Here is a 12,731-nt window from a genome sequence, read left to right as displayed (position 1 = left end):
AGGAGACACACCTGTGACACGTGAGGTTGCAAATGCTTCATGTCTCCCTGACAAACTAGGATAAAAAGGGAAGATTTCTAGGGAAACGTTTGCTCATGAAACAATAGATTCTTTTTTCATCATGAATTAATTTTTTTTTGTGTGTGGTAACATTGGTTAATGAAATGTGGTAAGTTTCAGATGTACCTTTTAACAGTAAGGCATGTATATATTTACATTGTGTGTTCACCTCCCATAGTTAGATTTCTTTCTGTCACCATGTATTAGACTCCCCCCTCACTTCTCCCCCCACCCTCCGGTAATCACTAGTCTATTGTCTATGTCCATGAGTCTCTGTTTATTTATCCTGTTCCTTTGTTGCTTTTAGGTTTATATCCCACATATAAGCAATATCATGTGAATTTCAACTTTTTCTGTCTGGCTTATTTCGCTTATCATGATTGTCTCTAGGTCCATCCATGTTGTCACAAATGGCAATATTTCATTTCTTCTTATATCTGAGTAATATTCCATTGTATATACGTACCACTGCTTCTTTAGCCAATCATCTATCGTAGGACACTTCGGTTGCTTCCATGTCCTGACCACCGTGTATAATGCTGTTATGAACGTCGGTGTGCAAATATCTTTCCGGATACGGTTTTCAAGTCTTTGCGGTAAATGCCCAGTAGAGGGACTGCTGGATCATATGGTAGATCAATTCTCAGTTTTTTGAGGAAACTTCATACTGTTTTCCATAGTGGCTGTACCAATTTGCAGTCCCACCAGCAGTGTATGAGGGTTCCTTTTTCTCCGCGTCCTCTCTAACATTTGTTATTTGTCCTGTTGATTATGGCTATTCTAACAGGTGTGAGATGGTATCTCATTGTAGTTTTGATTTGCATTTCCCTAATAGCTAGCAATGTCGAGCATCTTTTCATATATTTGTTGACATTTTGTAAGTCCTCTAGAGAGAAGTCTGTTCAAGTACTCTGATCGTTTTTTGACTGGATCGTTTGAAGAAACAATAGATTCTTAAAGGAAGAAATACAAGAAAGGAAGGAGGAGGAGGAGAGATTCTTACCTATGACCACATATATGGAAAGAAATGATGGAATATTTCTTACATTTTCCCATTGGGGAAATTACATGTCAGGCCTAGACTGGTGTTCCCATGCACATTAAAGCAAAACTGTTATAATCTCTGCATTAGAATAGTGCCTGCATCAAAGTAAAATGCCCTCAAGTAATTGTTAAATTAATAAATGAGTAGGAAAGCTTATTGCTGCTACCACATGAAAGCTACCAATATTCATTGAACAAATTTATTCAACAAAGAATTATTTGCACCTACTCTGTGCCAGATCATAACCAAAGAGACAGTACACAGAACAAACAAAATTTGCTGCCCTAATAGATCTTATATCCTAATAGAGGGCTCACTCCATGTTACTGCTATTCTAAGTGTTCAATGTGCATCAGATTATGTAATTCTCTCAAAAAATTATCTATTATTATGTCCATTGTGTATCTGAGGATACTGAGGCACAAAGAGTGTAAGTCACTTATTCATGATCATGTAGGTGGGTAGTAGCAGAGGCAGGACTCAAAGGAAGGTTCTCAATGCACGTGACTTAAGTATTAATCTAGAGTACTTATATAAATGTATATATAGATCACATTGCCGGTGGTAAGGAGAAGACTGGACAAGAAGTAAATCAGAAGTTTTGGGCAACTGTAGTTCTGACTGTAAGATGGTCTTGCTGGCTTTTCTCCTCACACATACCACACGACTCTGAATAGATATAAATGTATGCAGCAGAGCCATCCCCGCTGGCTGGTGAGCTGGTAGTAAACTTGAGTCTCCCTTTCATGTGGCAGAAAAGAATATAGGAGAGAGAAGCTGGACTTGGATGCCGCCCTGGGCAGTGTACTTGGTAAAGTATGGAGATGTGTCTGAAAGCCGCCTAGGTGTTTTCTGGCTTCATTTTTGTTGTGAGATAGAAGAGAGTTTTAGTGAGGTTAATACAACAATAGCTAAGATACATTTTCCTTAGGATGTGGGACATTGGAATAGGAAGCACGGAGCAAAGAAAGTTATTATTCAGTCCATCGAGGATTCATACTGAGAAATGTAGACGAGACACAATTGGTGATCGTAAACACTGGGTGACTAATCTCTTAGGTGTGGCATTTGCCTTTTATTAATTTGTAATTAAAGTGCTACAAACTGCACATATTTAAGTGTACAATATGGTTAGTTTTAACATATGTATATGTCACAGTCAAGGTAATAAACATTTCTACCACCACCAAAGCATCCTTTTGGCCTTCAGAGTTCATCTGTCTTTCCACTTTGGACCTCAGAAAATCGTCTTCTATATGTTGCTGTAGATTACATTGCATGAGTGTAGGTATAGGATTTTATTATTTTTTCTATTTGACCTGTCTTTATTTTTTTGTCCTCTCTTTTTTACCTGACTATTTTGGATTACTTAAATACTTTTTAATATTCCATTTTATCTGTTGACTTTTTGTTATATCTTTTTGAACTTTTTTGAGTGGTTTTTCTAGAGATTGTAACATACATGCCTACTATTCAGAGGCTACTGAGAGTTAATACTGTTCTAGTATACGTAAAATGTTGAAATTTTGTACAGTATGTCTCTTTATCCATCAGTACTGAAGCTTTGTTATAGTTGTTTATACATATTACATCTACATACATTGAAAACATAGTTGTATGCATTTTGAAACTTAAAAGAAGAATAAGAAGTCTTTTCTATTTATCAGGTCTTTATCATTTCTGCCATTCTTCCTTCATTCCTGAAGATTCAAGTTTTCCTCTGATACCAGGGGATGTGTCTGAAATGATGTATTTCTCTTCTGCCTTGAAAAATTTCTTTTAGCATTTCCTCCGGCACAGGTCTGTTGGCAACTATGTTTTTAGTTGTCTTTGAACTGAAAATGTCTTTATTTCACCATTATTTAGGAAAGATTTCCACTGGATCTGCAATTTTGTGTTGACGGTATTATTTTTGCACTTTGTTTTATTTTTAATTTAAAAATTACTTTTTACTTTATTAAATACTGAGTTTATTTCATATGCATATTTTTGTCTCCCCCCCATTTCCACTTGTCTGACCATTGCTTTTCTTATGTCCTATTGTAACATTCCGTACATACTTAAAACCAAGCAAAGGGTGGAGTTCCACTTTTAAAAATTAAACAACATATTCTTGGCAATGGAACCTGGACACCACTTATCAATTATGGTAGGGAAAGTTCTCACTTTGCATTATAAAAAGGACAGCCAGATATCAACTGTTATCTAAATTTAAAAAGACGGAAAATTTTAACAAACTGTTTAAACTATTTTCTTAAAGAGACTTCATCCTCTGCCAGAGACCTTGAAGCCGCCTGTTCAGTCATCCAGAAGCTATTCTTCACAGAATTGATGAACTTGGTTTCCATTAAGGGAAGAAAAGCAGCTTTTCCTATACTTGCTTGCATTTTTGCTTTACAGAACTATGTCCTTTCAGTATTTTAAGAGGTTTTTTTTCCCATGACTAATCTAAGTTATTTATTTAAGCCATCTCTTGCCAGAAGCAAAAGGATGGAAGATAAGTATACTGGTCATTATTTGCTACAGGGAAAGGTCAGCTTAAGGTCCCATATACTTTTCTGGTCCGTGTGCAGAGTAATGGTCTAAACCAGTGCTATGGTCTCCACTGGGTAGTGGTCCAGATTCTCTTCATTCATCTTCATAGCCAGTCGGAAGTGGATTCACTTGAGAGTTATGGAATAGAGTATGGTCACCATCTCCCCAGGGAAAGTGCTTGGAACCTGATGTGGAGATGGGGGTAGGTGATGAACTCGGGTCTCTTGTGCTCCCCATGATGCGACTTCAGGAAGACTTCAGCATGCTCATTCCCACCCCGGGGAACGTGACGAAGTAGGTGAGGGTCTTCCACACGTGAGCTGGGCCCTTCTCGCCATGGGCGCCACTCGATATGGGCTGTGCCAGCCGTGGCCGGAACCGATCTAGCAGCCCAGAAACCCGGGTCCCCGCCATCGCCGCTGCCATTTTTTACCAGGACCCCACATCTCCCCTTTTTAAAAGGGTTCTTGATCTTTTAATCTTGGTGTTGTTGATTTTGAGGGTTTTATTTTTCTTTCTTCTTTAATTCTGGTTTGATTTTTGTGCGTTTTTGGCTAGAATATTTTGTACCGATTTCTTTACTGGAGCTTTTTTTCAGCTTCTTCATCATTAAAATCATCATCATCATCTTCATCATCACTGTCATTGGCATCTTCATCAGCAGCAAGTTTCACTTTTCTTCTGTGGACACTTGCTACCACTTCCAGGGGCAGAATTTCCAGATATAAGGAGTTTGGCATCCTCCTCCTCTTCATCATCTGACTCTGCATCTTCCTCCACAGCTACTAAATGCTGCTGGCTAATATGCACAGGTCCTGAACCACAAGTAAGACCACCGGGGTGTTACTTTAAAGCCCCTAAGGGAAACCGTTGGCTGTACAGACATTTTCAAAGTTGCCAGTGTTAATTTAATTGGACTACCTTCATAATTCATTGCCCCAGCTTCAACAATGTGCAATTCATCCTTTGCACCAGTCCCTAAATTGACCGTTCTTAAAGATAATCGGTGCTTATTTTCATCATTAGCCACCTTAAAGTGATAATCTTTGTCAGCCTTTGGTTCACAACTGAAAAGATAGTTCTGGAGCCTCAAGGGGCTCATGTCCAAGTCCATCAAATCTACCATGGGGTGGTCGTGTGTGTGCTGGCTGGAAAATTACTGTTTGGCTATTGCCCATGGGAACATAATGCTCTAACAATAAGCTTTCTGCTTCTGTACCCCCCACTTGCACAACCGACCTGTGGGTTGACAGTTAGTAAAAAGAAGAAAAATAGACTTGTGTGTTCAAATAGGATGAAGAATAGGGGTTTAGGGCTTAAAATCCCTGTACCTCTACATTTCAGGGCTGCTTAATTTGGGGTCTGCGTACTCCTGGCAGACCCAGCTGGCTGAATAAAGAGTGCATTTCCTATAACTCACTGATTTCTGGTGGTCCGTGTGTCTATCAGGGGCTGGCGGCTACATCATTTGGAGGCCCCAGTGAGATCTCAGGGAGTGGCCCTGAGATCTAAGACCAGACAGGCCTCCGAAGCGGTTGCCGTCCCTGTTACAGACTCAAAGGGGTGGCCACCCTGAGACGTTCCAGGGCCCTTGAATGCCGTGACGGGATCAATGCAATCATCAAGGATGCAACCTTTAGGATGCACTCTTCGTTCCTGATCTCGACGGGAATCTCCGAGGCCTCAACGTCTGGATGAAAAAGGTACCTTTCTGTTCCTGTTGACTGGTCACTGGGGTTCCGTGGAGAGACTGGACGCAGTCATATCTCCCAGACCCTGGGCAGGCCATGGGATGCCGCCTCCTGTGCCCTGTAATCGGGTTCGGTCTATTGTCTTTGGTCTTGTCTAGGTTGTAGGTTGGCGGACCTCTCCAGGTCCACCTACAACCCAGTAATTGTTCTCGTCTCAGTGTCTGTCTTGTGTTTTCTGCGCAAGCGATGGGGGGAGGCCTGAGTTCACAGAAGACAGCCTTGGGGTGTCTCCTGTGACATTTCAAAGAAGGGTTTGTAGAGGAAGCTGACTATGGCATAAAGTTTTCTCCAGGTAGACTAAGGACATCGTATGAAGTTGAGTGGCCGTCTTTTGGTGGAAACTGGCCTCTGGAGGGTTCTTTTGACAGGAGTTTAGTGAGGAATGTTTGGAAGATTGTCACGGGAGCCCCGACACATCCCGATCTATTTCCCTACATCGATCAATGGTTAAACCTTGTTCAGAACCACCCTCCTTGGCTCCACCGGTGTGCCCTTTCTCTAGGGGCGTGAGTCTTAGTTGTGGGTACCCCGAAACATACAGCAACTGCTCTCCAAGACAGCCCAATCACTCAGTCCTCCAATCTCCAGCGGGGGACAGTGACCTTCCCCCACCCTATAATCCAGGACAACAGAGGCCAAATAGCACCGCCTTACTCCTCGGACGTGGGCAGGTAACCCCTATGGGCCTCCTGCTCCCACTCCGGGCGGGGCACCAGCCATACCACCATCCCGGACACCCTCCCCTTGCGAGAAGCACCACCCCAGGGGCATCGCACAGACAGGCCCTTTATAGTTTACGTGCCTTTCTCGACTAGTGACCTGTACAACTAGAAGGCACAAAATCCGCCTTTCTCTGAGAAACCCCAGGCATGAATGGGACTCTTAGAGAGTGACTTTCAGACTCACCGCCCCACTTGCGATGATTGTCAACGGCTTTTAGTTACCCTCTTCACCTCAGAAGAATGTGGACGCATTCAGGCGGAAGCACAAAAGTTAGCTGCAGGAGGGAGGAAAGTTGAGGAAGCACAGGAACAGATTGAGGAGGAATTTCCCTCCACCTGCCCAGACTGGGGACACAATTCTCAGGCAGAGAGAACAGCATTGGATTGGTACCACCAGATTCTAATTGGGGGAATTAGGATGGCTGCTCATCAGCCAACTAACCTTTCTAAGGTAACTGAAGTTATACAGGGACCTCAGGAATCCCCTGCAGCGTTACTTGAACAAGGCATACCGGGTATACACCCCCATTGGTCCTGAGACCCCTGAGAACCAGAGGGCAATTAATATAGCCTTTGCTACTCAGGCAGCCCGTAATATCCAGCGTAAATGGCAAAAATTAGAAGGTTTTGCAGGGATGAACCTGTCCCAACTTGTCGAGATAGCCCAGAAGGTGTTCAACAACAGGGAGGCACTGGATGACCCCAAACATATGGCTAAAATCCAAAGCTACTGTCATCAACCCAGCCAATCTGTTGCCAGACCCAGACCCCGAGACCCCCGTTCATGACTGCATAGATTTCACTGACGCTGTGTGTTCCTCGCAGCCAGACCTCAAAGACTCCCCTCTGGAGATGGTGTCTTCTGACCGGTCACAACCAGAACCAGAAGGAGCATTAATAACTATGCTAACGATAATACACAAGGTCTTAAATAAGACCACCCCAGACTTAGGACTAGATTGCTGGTTGTGCCTAAACCCACAACTCTCTTATTATGTCAGTGTAGAAACTCCCCTAAACTTAACTGAGCTCAGCAGCGCACGAGGCTGTGAGTGGGAAACTCCTCGAGTCACCTTAGGAGACATACAAGAAAAAAGAACCTACCTAATTTCAAAGAACTATTCCAAGCTGTTGGCGCAGTCACCTTACTTCGATAACTGTAATCGTACTATCAAATTATCTACCTCAGGGGGTAAATACTAAAAGGCTCCAAATAATACTTGGCTAGCATGTGATCGTGGGCTCACTCACTGTGCTGCATCCGATCTTTTCAACTCAGGTGAGACTCATATTTGTATCCTAGTCTTTGTACTCCCCCAAGTGTCCACTTCTTCCACCAGGACAGGTCACAGAAACGGGCCGTACCAGTCTTAATACCCCTTCTTGAAGGACTCGGAATAGCAGGCTCTGCAGCTGTAGGTACTACTGCTCTCATCAAGGGAGAAAATGAATTACGTGAAATTGGAATACAGATAGATAGGATATCAAGACTTTAGAAGACACATCAGCAGGCTAGAACTTCAAGTCGATTCACTAGCAGAAGTAGTCCTCCAAAATAGAAGAGGTTTAGTTTTATTATTCTTAGACAGATTATGTATGGCTCTAGGTGAATCCTGTTGCTTCTATGCCAATAACTCTGGAATAATTAGAGAAAGCTTACCACTAGTACAGAGAAATTTAGATGCCAGGGAAAAACGAAGACTAAAATCAGATAACTGGTTTCATAGGATGTTCAATTGGTCGCCATGGCTAACAACTCTCCTATCTGCTGTAGCTGGACCTTTAATCCTCCTCCTCCTCTTGTTAACTTTTGGCCCATGTTTCCTCAATTTCTTGTGTGCATATATAAGGAAGAGAATTAAATCTATTAAACTTTTAGCAATACAAAATAGAGGCTATGCGCAAAGTCCGCGTGAAAAATCAAGGATTTGATTTTCCGCTAAGGCCAGTGGGGAATGTACTGGCTGGAAAATTACTGTTTGACTATCGCCCATGGGAACATAACGCTCTAACAATAAACTTTCTGCTTCTGTACCCTCCGCTTGCACAACTGACCTGTGAGTTGACAGTTAGTAAAAAGAAGAAAATTAGACTTGTATGTTCAAACAGGATGAAGAATAGGGGTTTAGGGCTTAAAAACCCTGTACCTTTCCATTTCGGGGCTGCTTAATTTGGGGTCTGCATAGTTCTGGCAGACCCAGCTGGCTGAATAAAGAGTGTGTTTCCTATAACTCACTGATTTCTGGTGGTCCGTGTGTCTATCAGGGGTTGTGGCTACAACACATGCACTTGGGTGGGAGAGAAAGCAGAAGGATATAAATGACTACCATTTAGCAGAACAGCGCACAGGATGAAATTGCACCAAGGCACACTTTGTTTTATTTTAATTAATTATATTTGTAATTGAGGTTACTTTAGTTAATGTTAGGTCCAGGAGGGCCCTATCCCCTTAGTGTGGGAACCAGTCTCCTCCCTTACCTTTGTGTGGGAATGGGACATGGCAGCTGGTGGGCAATGCTACATGCTCATCTCCGGTTTCACTGGGCTCTCCTCCCTTCCCTGACAATTTACCCACCCGAAATATTCCCACCGACAAAGCCCACCTAAAGCTCCATATAAGTTTCAGGTCCCTTTGTATTTGAGGCTGACGCCATCTTCGGCTCAGCCCAGCTGTCACTCTACTACAATAAACCTTGCTTAACCACTTTGGCCTTGGGTGTTCTTCCTTTGGAGAAACTAACAGTTAATACCATTATATAAATTTTAGGTGTACGATATTATAATTTGACATCTATATACCCCATAATGTGCTCACCACCAAAAGTCTAGTTTCCATGAGTCAGTATACATTTTACCCGCTTTACACATTTTGCCCTGCTGACACTCCCCTTTCTCTCTGGTAACCACTCATCTGTTTCCATATCTACGAGTTTGTTTTTGTTTTATTTTTTCATTTGTTTCTTTTCTTATACTCTATAAGTGAGCGAAATCATACAATTTATTTTCTTTTTGATTAACTTACTTCATTCAACATAATACCTTGAAGGCCCATCTATGTTGTCGCTAATGGCAATATTTGATCTTTTCTATGGAGGACTAATATTGCACTGTGTGTGTGTGTGTGTATATGTGTTTGTATATGTGTGTGTGTGTGTGTGTGTGTATGTGTGTGTGTGTGTACAAATATATACACACACATATATATATATCACATATTTTACCCTGTCATTGTTCAATGGACAATTAGGTTGTTTCCATATCTTGGCTATTGTAAATAATGTTGCAATAAACATATAAATGCATATGGTTTTTCAAATTAGTGCTTTCGCATTCTTTGGATAAATACTAAGAAGTTGAATAGCTGGATCGTATGGTAGTTCTAGTCTTAATTTTTGAGGAATCTCCATACTGTTTTCCAGTGGCTGCACCAATTTACAATTCCGCCAACATTTTTGCACTTAAAGATGTTGTTTCACTGTCTCCATGTTTTGTGATGAGAAATCAATTGACATTAAAATATTGCCCCCCAGTGTAATATATTGTTTTATTAGCCTCTCTTTCTCTCTTTCTAATCTCTTTCTCTCTCTCTCTCTCTCTCTCTCTCTCTCTCTCTATATATGTATATATATATATATGTATATATATATATATAGTGTGTGTGTGTGTGTGTGTGTGTGTGTATATATATACTGCACACATAGATATACAAATTTTTCACATTAAATAAATTTATACATATAAGCCTTATATTACATTGTTGTCTAATCTTTGGCTGTCAGAAGTTTAATTATGATGTTTTTAGGTGTAATTTTCTCTGATTTTTTTTTTTTTTCTGTTTAGGGTTTGCTAAGATTCTGAATTTGTTAATTTCTGTCTTTCATCAAATTTGTCAAGTGTTCGGCCGTTCTTTCTTCAAATATGTTTTATGTTCCAATCTCTTTCCTTTATTCTTTTTGGGACTCTAATTACATATATTTTGGACTTTTTGATTTGTGGCATAAGATGTGCAAGGCAGTACCTCTGGAATGGCAGCTTCAGCTCTATTTTAAAGTGTCTCCATTTATATTACTTTGACAATTTCAAGTGTGCTTCCTTTTAACTACATTTTTATTTTTATTAACGGCAATATCTTAGTCATTTTGACGTTGGTACTTGTTGATTATCTTTTACTAAGATACATATTAGTCGATTTCTCTGATTCCTTGTGTTAAAAGAAACGACAGGCCCAAGGTGAAACCTTTTGACCCCAGGACAAAAACCCAAGGCTAAATTGCAGTTTCAGTCCCTCCCAAGAGTGTGACCTTAAACCAATCAGTCTGGAATTTTCTGATTAACACTAGTGTGTACCTTGACTGATAAAACTCCTGTCATCCTTCTCCACAAAGAAAGGTGACCCTGCCTGAAAGGACCGTTCATTTCCTTTTGCTAATAACTTCTTTGTCCTGCCCAATTTCTGACTGTAAAAACTTTCCACATTGTATAATTTCTTGCAGTGCTTCTCTGTTCGATAGGCGGGATGTTGCCCGATTCATGAATCATTCAGTAAGGTCAATTAAATCTTCACTTTTACTCAACTGAATTTTGTTTTTTAACATTTGTCTGTTAAATAATTTTGGAATGCATCTTAAACATTTTAAATATTCTGTTGGATAAACTCTTTTATATTTTTATAATAATCCTCTGGTGAATGTTGATGTTTTTGTTTTAGAAGGAAATCAACTTTGTTTTAGACTGTAAGTTTTGTCTCTTTTTGTGGCTGAAGTCTCAGTTTAGTACTTTAATCATATGTTATGTTGCTATGGGTTTTTCTTTGTCATGTGTATCTCAGGGATTAATTTGAAACTTGTTTGGGTGGGTCAGATCTCTGGTTAGTACCTGAAATTGGTATTACATTGGTTTGAGTCTGTACTGCATGTGTTCACTCAGGGGTTAGTCTGAGACTGAGGCAGTGGTTCACGTCTCATATTGGTTATTCTGGTTTGGGTCTGTCCCATGCATGTCCAGTTTTCGGTTTAGCCTGGAACTTATGCTGTTCTCCATGTCTTTATTTTAGAGTCTCTCCATAGCAGCCAGCTCATAGGGCCAGAAAGATCATGTTTCTTTCAGTTTTAGCTTCCTGTGTTCTTGCCACCCTGCCGTCAGAGGCTTGCCACCAGAGCAAAGCTAAAAGAAAAAATAAAATATAACATAGATCCTTGTACTGGTTGCTTTTCCAAGTTTTGACTACCCTGCAGAATTTGCCTGCTTTTATATAATTTTCAAGAGTTTTGGGGAAAATGAGAATGATTACTTGTTTTTATCCATCCTTTAAGTACTACAAATTTTTTTTCTAAAATTCAAGCATTTTTGAATTCTGCATCAATTTCCAAAAGCATGTTAAGGCATGGTATAATGTATCAAAGACTATGTCTTTTTTGTACCTAAATGAGCTGTTGTGTTTTCAATTTTCTCTTCCACTCTTTAATTTTTAAATTTCTTAATTTTTGCTTGTCTTTCAGGATCATTTTTTATTGTATTCTATGCTCTCTGGGGAGATTATTTAACCTTTCTGGCAATCAGTATATTTCTTAGAATCCTCTCGACTTTCTTAAAGGAGAATATTCTATTTCTGAACTTCTTCAACTATGAGATGTTGCTTTCACTACCAGAGACAACTGGAGAATTCCTGCGCGTCCTTCCAGTACAAAGGAAAAGAGCACTGTTTCAAGGCTTATGTCAATCTGGTGGCCTTTGATTTTGTAGATGCTGGGGTTTGCTGACACTGGGCTACTTCAAAAGGAGTTAACATGGCCATCAGCCTGAAAGCTAGCAGAAATTGCTCCTCATAGCATTTTTTTTACCATTTTTTCTGTGTTGACTTTAATGCTCAATATGATCCCACTTACTTTCTGTATTGTGGAAAAAACTATAACTCTCTTATCTCTACATGATCATTATTGTTTGTACTTCTGTGGGGTTTGGTTTATTCTCTTTCATATTTCTATGCTTTTAGTTAGAAGGACTTTCAGAAGAGATGAGAGTAAGTAAAAAGCCCCAGGAATCAGAGGTCCACACTCAATAGACTAACAATTCACAAATGAATAGCATTAGTAAATCTTTGTAGAAAGAAATCTCGATTGAAATGAACAAATGACTGAAGAACCCAAGGAGAAGCCTGGGCTCAGACTCCTGGAATCACAGAGAAGAAATATTCAGATTTTTGTCAAAGAGCTTATTGTCCACAGAGAAAGCAGAGAATTTGTCTATTCTGAGGTGTTCAGAGATTGCTTTATTAGTGTGGTTGTTATGTCCTTCAGCCCTTGGGCAATCCACTTTCTCCCTTCCACAGAGCACTACTCTCATTTTATGGGTCCTGAAACTCCTCTAAAAGGTTTCTCAAGACTCATGTGGGTGCATGAGCATCAGCCAAGGGAAATACCTCTTTCCTCTTCCATCATCACATGTCAGCACTGGGCCATCCAAAACTCAGTCTGAGGCAAGTGGTATGATTCTGAAGACTCTCACAGACTTGAATTTCTCGTCTGATACACTTTTAAAAAATTATTTTTCAGCAAGGTAACTCGTTAGTCTACTTTTATATGGTATTCATTTCTAATGGACTGTAGAACTAATACACCA

At 40.4% G+C, this 12,731-nt stretch overlaps 2 pseudogenes; both read right to left on the bottom strand.

The window, feature by feature from the left end:
- Positions 1–3,659: 3,659 nt before the first annotated feature.
- On the bottom strand, positions 3,660–4,066 carry LOC120593515 (cytochrome c oxidase subunit 6A1, mitochondrial-like; annotated as a pseudogene).
- Positions 4,067–4,132: 66 nt separating this feature from the next.
- LOC120593513 (nucleophosmin-like) lies at positions 4,133–4,882 on the bottom strand (annotated as a pseudogene).
- Between the last annotated feature and the right edge of the window lie 7,849 nt (positions 4,883–12,731).

The sequence above is a fragment of the Pteropus medius genome, unplaced genomic scaffold, assembly GCF_902729225.1.
Source record: "Pteropus medius unplaced genomic scaffold, Ma_sr-lr_union100, whole genome shotgun sequence".
Taxonomy (NCBI): domain Eukaryota; kingdom Metazoa; phylum Chordata; class Mammalia; order Chiroptera; family Pteropodidae; genus Pteropus; species Pteropus medius.
Note: the sequence above shows the minus strand (reverse complement) of the source record. Positions and strands in the feature narration are given on the sequence as shown.